Raw genomic sequence first — 15000 nt, 5'->3', positions numbered from 1 at the left:
CCTTGTTGGATCTGCCTCGACAGTTGCCTTTGGTCATGAGCACTCTAGGAAAGACAGGGAATTCGAAGATGAATCAACAAAAAAGGACTCTTTATTTGCCAATTATTTCTCTCTTGGGGCTGGAATATCAGTTGCTTTTCAGAGCCAATTGACACATGTTTTAGTTGCTTGTTAGGCTGTGATTTTGAGCTCAGTTATCCAGCAGCTACTTCTGCCTTCGTCATAATTCCTATTCTTTTAAATAACGTTTATGTAAAGAGCCTACTGGAAGTATCATATAGTTTTAGCACCAGCGTTTATGATATCATTCTTACAACCGAGGAATTTTTATTTTTTTTAAAGTAACAAACATCTTCAAGTCACGGTTAAAAAGAATAGATGACCGAACTCCGTTTTACACCAACTGAAAAGTAACTAAATTTAAAAAAATTAGCAGTACAATTCCATAATATGTGTAAGTCTCATATCAAATTTGCATCTTAATCAAAATTGTAAATTAAATTATTCTTAATTTTCCTTTCAAGCATTAAATGAGCAACATCCATCTCTTAGCAACCATTCTTTTGACAGGAAAAGCTGTTTTCAAAGATAAAAATGTTCAGCATAATTGAGTCTTCTTTTCATTGTGATAATTTCCTACTTCTATCGACCATCCCTTAAGAACATAAGCTTTATTCACTAGTTGATGGTAATAGTATCTAATTTCACAGGGCCTATTTTACGACCTTCTACGAAAACTTGTCATAATTACATCAAGACATCGCACCTTCACTCTGTGCCAATAGCTTAGGTTCTAGGCATAGGATTCACCTTAATTGAAAACGAAACCCACAAAATCCCTTTGTAACTTGTTTACTTCTAAGTATTTACATTTAATTTTACTCCACACTCGTGTACTTTTAGGCCCTATCTGTGGCCCATTTTCAAGAAATGTTTGGGATGTTAGCCTGGGTCAAGACTCAGCAGTCATCTGGAACTTCTTCTCGTTGAGCTGTCATTTATGTGATGGCTGTTCTGGTTATCTTGAGAGTTGCCAATCCCCTCTTGTCACTCTGATATCCTGGGCTGATGGTCAATGGGATATACACTCAGATGGCTCTGATTAAAGGTATTTGGCTCTTTTAGTTTGCTATAATTTCCATTTAAAGAAAATATTTTTTTTTATTGAGCGTATATTGCTCTTTCTTACATATAGAGACAGTAAAAAGTAATCCCTTACCTGGACAACATTAAATATTTATGACAGTTCCTTTGTTTGTTGCCATTCCAACACTATCGATTATTGAGTTATTGTAAAAAAAAAAAAAAAAAAAAAAAAAAAAAAACGAAGGCGTCGGTGCATATATGATTCCCTGCCTAGACTGTGATCATTCTTATATAAGTTTCACAGGAGAATCTCTTTCTGAAAGAATAAATCTGTGAGAATAATAAGCACAAACACTCATTGGGGTATGGGGACCTAGATTCCACTACCTCTAATTAAATAAATAATTCGAACCATTGTGTAGAATGAAACCTTTCACGAATTTTTTTTGAGAGCAGTGCTCGGTTTAAAGGTCAGATGATAGAGTCAGCCTCCTTCAGACGAAAGAAAACAATTTAATATCTCCGGAGAATCGGGGATTCAGACGGCACAGATACATACGTCTATGAATATCATAAATTTAAAAAGATCGAAAGAGTTTATCGAATGTCAGATGCTACATAACCTGGACCCCTGATGTCTAAACTTTTACGACTTAGTCCGTAGACAGTTTATAATACATATATATATATATATATATATATATATATATATATATATATATATATATATATATATATATATATATATATATATATTCTTATTCTGTTAAGAGCTTTCCTGCCTTTATCATTAGGTAAAGGAGTATTTTATTATTAAGACGGGAAAGGTGTCTAGAGGTGGCTGGAAGACAATGAAACAGCAGAGGAGGAGAGGAAGAAAGAAAGTTGCAATGTTATTTATTGGGTTTTATAATAAAAAGCATTTGAAAGAATTCAACAGCGTATGAAAGTTTAAAACTGATCCGGTTATTTCTAACGAAATATTTCTTCCTACTTTTTTAGGCCTGATAAATAGTGTACCCGTCTGGATGGAAAAGCAAAGGTTGTTAATAGTAGACTTCCTTTTGATCATAAAATAGAATACCACAACTTTGTTTCCCCATGGCTAGTGCAATATAACCAGCTTGTGAGTTCTTTTGTACTGCCATCTTAGGTTGTGTAAAATAAATTTCTACTACAATCAGCTTAGGCCTAATGATAATATATTAACTAATGTGGAACAAATCTGGATTCAGAACCTGTGTTTCAACTTTTCAGTGGTACTTAGCAAACACACACCTTTGTTTTTCCTTCCAGATGGATACACACAATTTATCAGGAGCGGAAAAGTAGCACTTGAGAATCTACATTTTACAAATTTATTTTAAAATAACCGTTTCAAATTTACACATTCATACGCTGTGATATTCTTACAAATAAAACCAATAAATAACATTACATATCACTTTCTTTTCCTCTTCCTCTGCTTTTTCATTTTCTCCTAGTCACCTCAAGAAACCTTTACCGTCTTATTTATAAAATACTCCATTACTTAATTAATGATAAAAGCAGGAAAGCTCTTGACAGAGCAAGAAAATCTTGAAGATGACACTCCCTTCGCCTACAAAGAAAAAAAATAAAAAATAAAAAAAATACAAATAGACGTCTTATAACCTCCCTATAATCCCATTCCCCTCTATAATGAACACCTCATCAGTTATTCTTTTGTGGTAATGACTCTCTCTCTCTCCCTCTCTCTCTCGCTCTCTCTCTCTCTCTCTCTCTCTCTCTCTCTCTCTCTCTCTCTCTCTCTCTCTCATTTTTTTTTCCTTATTCTTCCTCCTGCCTGCTTCTCTGACTTTGGATCATAAACTATACGACTACAGCTTCAACTGCCACTTAAGAAGAGTAATTGAAATTTGTGGAGCTATGACTGTAAAGTTTTGTTTCTCTTGAACAACTCATTATTAGTTATTTCATCATCAATTTATTGGCTTTGTCCTTCATTTATCGTTTTCATATTAGCTATGGAAAACCTAAACTACTATTCCTTTGCCTTCAACTGAGATTCAACTCGTGAACTTCGAACTATAATGAACAGTTTCATGCAAATTTTCCTTTTCCCAGTAAGGACTTTTCGTTACACTCAAATACTGAACGTATCATTGAATCGACTCTAGAGAAGTGAAGAAAAGGGGTTTGACTCGAAAGTAATAGTAGTAATAAAGAGAGGAACTGTTCGTGTAGGATTTATAGAAGAAATGAAGGGGAAATGTGGATATGAGTAATAGGAGTGGAATGTTTGGGGTACGAGGATGGGTCGGAGACCTTTGAGATTGGTTCGGTCCTGGGGAGAAGATGTACAATTCAAAAGTCTCTGGAGGAAGGAGGCGTGGAAGACTTAGAGATAAATGGGTGGAAAAGGTAATTGGAAAGGAGGGTGTCCAGCATCCGGGTAGGGTGAGTACGAAAGTGGATACTGATGAATGAAATTGTGCTTGTGGTAAACCTTCAGAGTACATGTTAGGAATGGCAAGTTTTATGTAAGTTAGTTTTCACAGAGGTTAGTCCATGACTCAGCAGCATAACTATGGTCAATGTCCCTTCTTTTATTGGGAGCCACCATCCTGTTTAGATGATATAACGCATATTAATTATATTTATTTTATATCAAAGGTCTTGGGTCAGAACATTACAATGTTTTTCTTTTTGTTTTGCCTTAACAAAGAGCAAATGAACACACAAGTATGTCTATACAAACACACATACACACACACAGACACACACACACAGACACAAATACACACACATATATATATACATATATATATATATATATATATGTTATATATATATATATATATTTATATATATATATATATATATATAATATATGCTCTCTGTTAAGGCACAGAAACAAAGCATTGGTAATTTTCTAACCCAAGAACTTTTATATCGAAAATCTAGTTAGTACGTCCTTTTCCAAAATATCTAATTAAGAGACAGGGCTGCAAAAGCGATATGCATTACATTTTAACACTGAGAGATAGTCCATACCTGGATTATCCTTCGTGAAACAAAAATCTTTTTGTGACAGAGTGAAGGATACTTTTCATACGTGAGTAATGGATAGAATGTTCAGATTCCTGTTCTAATTAAAAGCAAAATTTTTTATGAAACAGATGTAGTTTTTTAGAATCCATATATAATGATAAAAAGTACAAAAAACATTTAGCTATTCATTTCAACTCATTGTTTGAACCAATATTTTCAGTTCGATATTTTCGCAAATTATTCACTTTACTCACCGTTCATTTCTCAGAGATTTTGTTGCGTCGGACAAAACAAAATAAAATATTTATATCGCACTTGTATAAACTAGTAATGAATGTCACTATTGTAAAATAGCAGGAAAAAAGGATACTTGTCCGGCAGGTTTAAAAAAATTGCAAATTTGTATAAATATAAAGCTTTCAGTGAATTCATATGGGTTGCCAACAATAAAAGAAATATATTTCTATTTGGAAGTGTCGATAATGTTAAACATTATTAAATTCTTCTTTGAATTAATTCAATGAAGTTGGAAAATATTCGTAAAATATTGCAAATAAGGGAAGGTATTTGTCTAGCTGGTGAAATCAATATCATTTTCTCACTTTCGCCGAACTAGCAAATGATGCCCGATCGATCCCACGGTCAGGAACATGTTCGGGCCATTTCCTTGACAGTCCATTTTGCCTCTGCTAGTCTTGGCAATAAGTTACTTCCCCGCGGGTGGGCGCCTTTTGTCGGTGAGCACGGGGCAAGTAATCTTATCCCATAAAACTTAGTTGTAACCAGAAATTCGTTAAATTTTTGTAAGCGCCGGCACACACACTTATTCACACGAACTCACATACACAATGACACACACACACACGCATATATATATAGTATATATAATATATAATCTATACTATATATAGATTATATATATATATATATCATATATATATATATATAGTATATATATATATATATATATATATATATATATATATATCATATATATAGATATTATATATGATATATATATATAGTATATATTATATTTAGATAATAATATATATAATATGGTATGTATATAGTTTCGAATATTATATATATATAGATTATTAATATATATATATAGATATATTTATATATATAGTAGTAATTATTTATATATTATATTGTATGTATATATATATATATATATAGTATCTATATATTATATATATATGTATATTTATATATATCATACATACATATATATATATATATTATATATATATATATATATATATATATATATATATATATATATATATATATATTATATATATAGAATATATATATTATATATTTGCGTATATTTACACTACATTTTATTATTAGAATATATACATTATATGTATATATATTTATATTATTCTCTCTCTCTCTTTCTCTCTCTCTCTCTCTCTCTCGCTCTCTCTCTTTTCCCGATAGCAATGGTTCCATACCAAGGTTGGGACTATCCCATGAATTTTCAAAAGTCTCCGAGGAAAATTCTGGTGCAGAATGCTCTTCGTTTGTTTTTGGGCACCTGGGAATTTTACATATTTATATTTTACCCATTTTGCTTGTCCACTGTTTAGAACTGCTGGATGAAAACAGGCTCACAGTTCTGTTCCTTTCTCATCGTAATACATCGTTTCGGCAGTATATTCAGAGAAGGTGCGATTCATAAGCCACACTTCCAGAGGAATGATCACTGGATAAAAAGGCTTTTATTTTGCGGATTGGAGAGAGAATGAGAGCTAAAAGATCTCGCTGTTAAGCCAAAATTGTCTTTAAGTCTGCATGACACTGTATGGATAAATAGGTACATTTTCTGAAACCTCTCTCTCTCTCTCTCTCTCTCTCTCTCTCTCTCTCTCTCTCTCTCTCTCTCTCTCTCTCTCACGGAAATGTGATATGACATATAGATTGGCTACGTGTTGTCAAAAGCACTACAAACACTACCGGAGTCGAGGTGGGTTGATGTTGTCTCCAAACCAACTAATTACCTGCGCGCGAAAGGTATATGAGGGTGAGAGGCGACATGAACTTTTAGTCTCTCGCGGTGGTGTATGTAAAAGCTTCACTGATGTTCCTGGATTTGAAAGGATCCATGGGTTCGCGCCCTGGTCCAGGAAAGTCTATTATCGAGAAAAAAATTCCCCTTCGGTTAAGCATGTATGAAAATATATTAATTCCGAGGTAGAGCGAATTAGATATTAAAGGACATTGTAGCTCGATATATGTATATGAATCAAGGAAATGTGATGACTTATAGATTGGCTACGTGTTGTCAAAAGCACTATAAACACTACCGGAGTCGAGGTGGGTTGATGTTGTCTCCAAACCAACTAATTACCTGCCTGCAAAAGGTATATGAGGGTGAGAGGTGACATGAACTTTTAGCCTCTCGCGGTGGTGTAGTAGGTAAAAGCTTCACTGACGTTCCTGGATTTGAAAAGATCCATGGTTTCACGGCCTGGTCCAGGCAAGTCTATTATCGAGAAAAAATTCCCCTTCGGTTAAGCGTATATGAAAATATATTAATTCCGAGGTAGAGCGAATTAGATATTAAAGGACATTGTAGCTCGATATATGTATATGAATCACGGAAATGTGATATGACTTATTAGATTGCCAACGTGTGTCAAAAGCACTACAAACACTACCGGAGTCGAGGTGGGTTGATGTTGTCTCCAAACCAACTAATTACCTGCGCGCGAAAGGTATATGAGGGTGAGAGGCGACATGAACTTTTAGCCTCTCGCGGTGGTGTAGTAGGTAAAAGCTTCACTGACGTTCCTGGATTTGAAAGGATCCATGGGTTCGCGCCCTGGTCCAGGCAAGTCTATTATCGAGAAAAAATTCCCCTTCGGTTAAACATATATGAAAATATATTAATTCCGAGGTAGAGCGAATTAGATATTAAAGGACATTGTAGCTCGATATATATATATATATATATATATATATATATATATATATATATATATATATATATAATATATATATATATTATATATATACATTCGATTTATTTATTGTGATGTTTAAAAGACTCATGATATTTGTAGTTTTCTTTGGTCATCAGAAATTAGTAACCTAAAAACCAGTGGTTTTGGGAAAGATGTGATGGTGGACTTTACACCCATCAATAAGAATATATGAATCAACACCCACTAATAAGAACGTAAAGGCTGATTTTTTAGAAATGAGAGATGAAAAGCTGATAGATTATATTGAAGTCGTAGAGGCTTTCATGGAGAGAATTAGTCATTAGAGAGGAAATAGTTATGAATGGCTGTGAGTAACCGAAAACGAATCGATGAGAGGATAAGGAAGAATTTTTATAAAGGAATGGATTATTCAAAAGGCTCAAGTATGAGGCTAATATTGTAGAGTGGAGTTGAATAACGATAAAGAGAAGTAAAAGGACAAACCACAAAACAAAATCATGCGAGACACACTATAAATTAAGGAGGGAGCAGACATTAAAAAAATATAAGAGGCAATAAAAAATTATAGTAGTTTACGAGTTGTATTAAAAAAAAAAGGAAATTTGAAAAATGATCCATATGAGCCTTTTAAAAATTCAGTTATATAGCTCAAAATGTGACAATCCATCAGCGATGTGGAAATCAATGTGTATTACCCATGAACTTGGGTTTGTGAGGTATGAAGACTATTAAGTAATATTAAATTGATAATAAACTTTACATTTGATATCATAAATAACAATGTCCCCCACTGAACTGGAGTTATAAAACACTGTTAAGTTTTCTTTAACTTGGTACATTCCCTTACAAATATCTGGTATAATGATTTGGTCTGACATTTTCTTATAGCCATCAATGCAATTCCAAAACATCTGGACATCAAGACGTAACACTTTCTGATGATATCTGCTCCAAACGTAAATATCTGCGGTATTCTTGAAAGATCTTTGTAATAGTCCACGTATATTTTGTACAAGATTTTAAACATGGTTGGGGTCTTAATATCTATTGAATAATTTGTAAATATTCCAATCTGGAACTAATACTTCAGACAAAATTCATGGAATTCAAGCAACTGACACTCGAAGCTCTGTATCAGAAATTTGGAATGAGTTTTCTTTACATTCCAAGCCAAAGTGTCCTTCCTAAGCATTACAAAGGGGTTTCAAAATAAATACAAAAGTAATTTATTTTTAGGGTTCATGCCCAATCCATCGTAAAGTTTTGATGGAAATCCATTGGTAGTTTAACAAAAGCCGTAATCTGCATCTTGATACCATCTAAATGTACATATTCTGTTGGCATTATTATTTATTTTATCAATAGCATGTTTCGAAACAAATTCAACTCTTCAGAGGTCATTGGCCCACCCCATAACAGAAGGTTTCTGAAATCAGTCTCCATCTTCTCAAGAAATCCATCTGAGCAGAATCGAATTGAGGTATATCAAAATAATCAAATCGTGCCATAGAAATGAATGCATTACAATGAAATAGTATTGGACACATCATTCTCAGTGCATCTGGGTCTCATCGCCTAATAACCAATTGAAAAGCATCCTCATGAAAATTGATGGTGTTTACATTTGATTTCGTCTTAGAATATACTAGGATCAAGGCTTCTTCATTGAAGTGCAAATCCCGCGTTTCGGAATTTCAACTAAAATGAGTCTGCAACCATTCAAGAAGATACCTTGCGGCCACACAGACAAATATACAGATACACACACAAACGAATATACATATGGCTTCCAGTCAACTTCCTTGACGATGTTTATAACAATAGTATTATGGTGATGCTCTGTGAAGGTAAAATGAAAATAAGTTGCAGGTGAACGAGGACGAGGAACTGAAACGAATATGTTACATCCGGAGGGAGCTACAAGGATTAGAATATTATTTTATTTCAAGTAGCATTGAAACGTTTCAGGTTCGCGAATATTCCAGAGAATTCATAAGGGTGAGTATCTTATAAGTCACTAGTGTACTGTAGCAGTTTCCTTCAAAATCCATTTTTTTTCTAGGTGGTATGAAAGGCTTCCTGTCATTATTTAGACTCTACAAAATTACAGTGATACGAAATAAATGGATTGCAACTCCGAGCGAAACAAGTGTTCATTTGAATAAATTCCCAGTAAGTTCCATTTCCTTCGTCGTTTAGAATAAAAGATTAACGAAATGTTTTGAAATAGGATAGCTACATTTAAAATTGATAGAGTATAGAGTGCCCCTTGCCATTAGAATAACATGTTTCTTTTTTCCTTATTTATCTAAATATAATTTACAGACCCCATGCTAGGCAAGTAATCCTTTCAACACTGGAAAAAAAAAACGCTTTAAACGCGGGTATGTTAACATCTTTCCGCCTCAGTTTCTTTTTTTTTTTCTTTTTAAATATACATTTGTTACATTTTATTCTTTCGTGTATCCCTACCCCCTCCGCCCCCACAGCTAAGCATAGAGAAATTCAAAGACAGTTAATGGATTATGCGCCACTTTACATTTTTGACTCTTATGGAATAATGTTTTTAAAAACAAATAATTAAACATGTCTCATGGTATTAAATTGCTTATGAAAAATATCTCGAAGAATCTGACATATATTTATTGGAGAAATATATCTTATAACAAAGTGCTCAAAGCAAGTCTGAAGATACTCGACATTGATAAAAGAAAAGAGAAACGTCCAGTAAATGAGACAAATAAAGTGCTAGTTGGACAATTGTTTACATGAATTCGTCCTCATCGTGCTGATTGGCCCATATCAATAATTTTGAGTATGGTATATAGTATTTCCTCATCGTAGACAGCAAGATAACTCTCGTATGGCTTACATCAGTCTAGTAGCAAAATCTTCATAGTAGGTAATTTATAACCAGATGGCAGAAACTTGTTCCTTTCTCTTGTGCTCAGGAATAAACCTCTTCCGCTTTTGTTTTTTTTCACGCATTTCTGAGAATACTACGTAAGGACTTCTAACATGCGAAGAGTTAACTCTATAAGATTCTTCCATCTCCTATAAGTAAAAGTTTTCTAGAAAAGAACGACCTTCGCTTCTATGTTGTTTCATTTAGCTTTTGTTTATCGACTCCTGGTTCCGTCAGTATTTCATGGTTTTTATAGTGCTATTAATAACGCAAGGAAACACACACACACACACATATATATATATATATATATGTGTGTGTGTGTGTGTGTGTGCAGTAGATTCACTAATACATTATTTAAAAAACAATATTTAATAAAAAAAAGTTCTAGGATAAAAATTAGCTGGTGTTATTGTGGATATTACGGGTAAAAAAATGTACTAAATAAATGTTAAGATTAGAAAGTCCCCATTATAATACAACGAAAATAAGATGTCTAACAAATCAAATCGATGATTAGAGACTATAAGAAGAGAATGCATAAAAAGACATTCCAGCCCATTTTTCATCCAAAAGAACTGGTCTTCATATTTATGTATATACTATATACAACGGTAAATATGTATTCCTAAATGTCTGGTTATAGCAAAAATTCTTTTTTTCTCTTTTGTTTATTTATATAAAAACTGTCTCATTTTACAGACTTATTTTTTATCACACCTACGCGCATTGCTTAAGGGTAGAAGGATTTTACTGTGATCTTTGACCTTCGCCTCTGTCCACAGATATCCGTGAATTTCTGAAAGTGGAATATCTCATGGCTTCTCTCTTGTAGGTGGTTATTTACAGAATCATGTATTTAGTTTTTTATCGTCCTTTACTTTTGTTTGGATCTTACATGCAGGTGGGTGTTAAACATACACACACTGACGCAAAGATATATATCTATATTTATAATATAGATATATTATCTATATATATATATATATATATATATAATATATATATATATATATATATATATATATATATATATATATATATAATATATAATATAATATATATATATATATATATATATTATATGATATATATGTATATATGTATGTATATGTATAGTGAGTGTTATCCCCAATATATAAGATTATTGCCCGGGACCTACTCATCTAAGTTGGCTATGTGCCAAATATTGTTTAGATCGGTAAAGTGGTTCGAATTTCTGTAGGGTACCAACATACAAACATCCACACACACACATTGTTGTATGTCACGTGCTTTGACATTCCTCAGAAATTGGGATTCATCGTTTTAGCTTCCCATGGAGACAGAGAACATCTCAGCCTAGAAAATGCTGATAGGTCTTGAGGTGGTGTGATCCTTACATAAGCAGGGCAACATTCGTCCTGTCGTTATGGGCATTCGTCAGAGGTGTCTTTGAAACTGGTTTCTGGCAGTTTCAGGGCGTGAACGATGGGTGCAAATTTGTGCGTCTGTACGAGCTATGTCCGTTCATAATAGCATGTAATTAGCTAGAACCATTACGGGGAGAGAAGGCAGATGCCAGGTAAGAATTACTGTGCTTTAGTCAAAGGTGTGGCTTGACTGTATTTTTTATATTTTCTAAAGATGTTCTATTTGATTTAATCTTTTGACTTTGGAATTATAATTGTGTATGCTTATCATTGTTCTCCTGTTTTTCTAATAGGTGGTTCTAGTGGAGGGAACAGGTGGTTCTGGTAGGGGGAACTATATTCTGGAGAAGAGTGAAATGGTGTTGACTAATTACTGAATAGACTGTTAATTACCTAAGGTTATCTGAGTTATTTGAACTTTGAGTTATCATTCTATTCAATCATCCTGTAAGAATCTGAGTTATTCAATTAATACTTTGCTTTTAAATAAATGTATATTTTTGTAAGTTCATGACTCTGATTTGATGACCTAATGAAATGGAGGGGAAGTGTATCGAGAGAGAGAGAGAGAGAGAGAGAGAGAGAGAGAGGATAGAAAGTGTTACCAAAACCCAGTGCTTGCCATTATGGCTTTCACCACCAAAATGAATAACGGATCCGGAGTGCTCCGTTATATATATATATATATATATATATATATATATATATATATATATATATATATATATATATATATAATAGAGAGAGAGAGAGAGAGAGAGAGAGAGAGAGAGAGAGTGTTACCCCAATATATAAGGGTATTGCCCGGGGTACCGGTTTGGAACCTACACTATTATCTAAGTTGGCTACGTGCCAAATATTGTTTAGATCGGTCAAGTGGTTCGGATTTCTGTAAGGTACCAACATACAAACATCCACACACACACTTTTATATATATATATATATATATATATATATATATATATATATATATATATATATATATGTGTGTGTGTGTGTGTGTGTGTGTGTGTGTGTAAGGATTTATGTTCATGTTTGTTTATGAATAAAAGGATTAACTGAGAATATATATTAAGTTATTTTCTAAAGGGTCCACACTAATAAAAAGTCTTAAGAGCCCGTGTATAATTTTTAAAACTTTGCTTGTAAAATTCTACACGATTTCTTAACACTTTTTATTATTGTGGACCCTTCAGAACAAATACTCTCGTGATAGAGAGTTTTTCCCTAATATATTTAGTTATCTATGAATTCAATATTTAAGCTGCTTCCTGGAAAGCGCTTTAAATAAGCTGAACAGGAAAAGTAGGCGAGTAATAGACCGGGAATCTGCGAAAATTCCATTTCTGACCCCAGTTCGGTTTTAGGGTGAATGAATTCTGAAAAGGTCGGGGAATTCTTTTCTTAGGCAGGAGTTTTCTAACTTTCGGGGTTGGATGGTTTCGGAAAGATTTAAAGACAGGTCACGTTATTACGCTTTTTCACAGCATGGCGCAAAAATCTTCAGGGGATCATAAAAGTCTGTGTGCTGCTTTTGCAATTCCAGGCAACCAAAAAAGAAGATACGCGAACAAAAGTGATAATCGAAAACAATACCGTCAGGTTCAGCGTATAAAACTCAAGCAATTTATTTCCCGTCAAATGTTCATAAATATACTTGATTGATTGACTGATGGGCTACTTTTGGGAAAATGAGAGATTCCGTCAGTGAATAGAGAGAGATATAGGGATTGGACACCGAGGTAAAGAAAATCAGAAAACAGAGAAGATGAAGTACAGAGGTATAAAGTTGTTACCGAGAGAAAACTCCGCACGGTCACACGAAGGAGTAAAAGTTAAAGGTGTTGGACAGCAAGATTAATAAAGGAAGGAAGTGGGAAAGGAGGCAAAGCATAATGCTAAAAAGTGGATGCACCTAGAGGCGCGGAGGTTGCTGTAAACACCCTTTAGTAATGCCTACAGTACACCACATGAGATGAATGGGCAGCACTTTCTCCCCCACCCCCTTCATCCCCCTTCCCCTGAAAGTAAGCGTGTATTTAAACCGAAAATTCAAAGAATTTTCCCCTTTTAGGGGTGTAGTGCTGTCAGTGCAACTCATGTGGTGCACTCTAGTCATTACTTAAGGTTCTTTGCTTCGTGCCCTCGGCCACTGGTTACAACCCCTTTTATTCCTTTTACTGTACTTCCTTTCATATTCCCTTTCTTCCATTCTACTTTCCAGTGTTTCCTAACAATCGATTCACAGTTAACTGCCAGGTTTTTTGTTACACCTTTGTAACCTTTAACAGTCAATTTGCTGTTCAGCGCTGAATGACCTCTAGGTCCCAGTGTTTGGCCTTTCCCTAAATAATGTATTCAGTACAATTCAATAAAAGAATTTCCTTTAATTATCCTATTTACCTGATACGGATTCAAGATGCCCTTTTCCATATACTGTCAAGAGTAATAATTTTAAGAGAACCCGTTAAAGTAATAATTTATTAGTTTGGCATTACACATTTGCCGTAATTTCAATACTCGATTTTTAATACAAATAGCATCAGAAATTGAACTAAAAATACTTGTAATGTCCGACACTCAAACTGGGAACTTTTATCTCTCTCTCTCTCTCTCTCTCTCTCTCTCTCTCTCTCTCTCTCTCTCTCTCTCTCTCTCCTTCCTAGTCTACCACTTGCCTACGTGTACGCTTCAGGAACCATCTTATATGAGAAATTCAACTCCCAACAGGAACCAAAGATTGAAAAAGCATACATGAAACTATTTCCGTTAAAAATTATTGTCTCAAACGGTGTTGAGTAATAAAGCAGTCAATCAAATTTAGTTACAGATTCCTATGAAACAAAAATTGCATCCAAACTGCGAAAAAGAAAGGAACTTATCTACTTAATGGGTCCATTTGCCTAGCTTATGATTATAACATATGTACTCAAATCTGGCAAACCAGCAAACGCTACACTGGCTGTTATAAAGTATGATTTTTTACCTTTATAGCCGCTGTAAACGGACTTTTTAATCCTAAGAATCAGGAGATATCTATCCACAGCGTTTCCTTGAAGAACGTTGTATTCCTTATTGCAAGAGGGCGCAGAAATGAATGTCAGAGCTTCAACTGAATGGCATTTTGAAAATAATATTCAAGGCACTAATAATATTTTTCTGCTCGTACACTGGAAATCATGTTCTATTTTTTATTTTTAGATTTTTAGATTTTTTATTTCTTTTAGTTGCTCAAACATGTAAAGCACCGTATCATTTCACGTTGATTTTAGTAAGACTAGAATTAATTTGCAGCATGAACAATGAATAATTCCGCTTACGAAAATTCTCTTCCGAATCGTAAAAACCTGTGCGCTCTTGCTGCCTATTTTTATTTTTATTTATTTATTATTTTTTTGTTGCTCATAAATCTTCTAATGGTTTATTGTCCCTCCCTCCCTCGTCATCCTCTCATTCTCTCTTTTTCTCACTTCATTTAGACAGGTGTGTACGTGCGTGTGTGTTTGCGTTTGTTTTGTTAATACAATTTTCCTGAAGAGTTATAGCACGCTAAGAGAAACACTACATTTCAGAAATAAGGTTAAGTCGACGATTCTTGGA

The sequence above is a fragment of the Macrobrachium nipponense genome, chromosome 2 (assembly GCF_015104395.2).
Source record: "Macrobrachium nipponense isolate FS-2020 chromosome 2, ASM1510439v2, whole genome shotgun sequence".
NCBI classification, from domain to species: Eukaryota; Metazoa; Arthropoda; class Malacostraca; order Decapoda; family Palaemonidae; genus Macrobrachium; species Macrobrachium nipponense.
Note: the sequence above shows the minus strand (reverse complement) of the source record.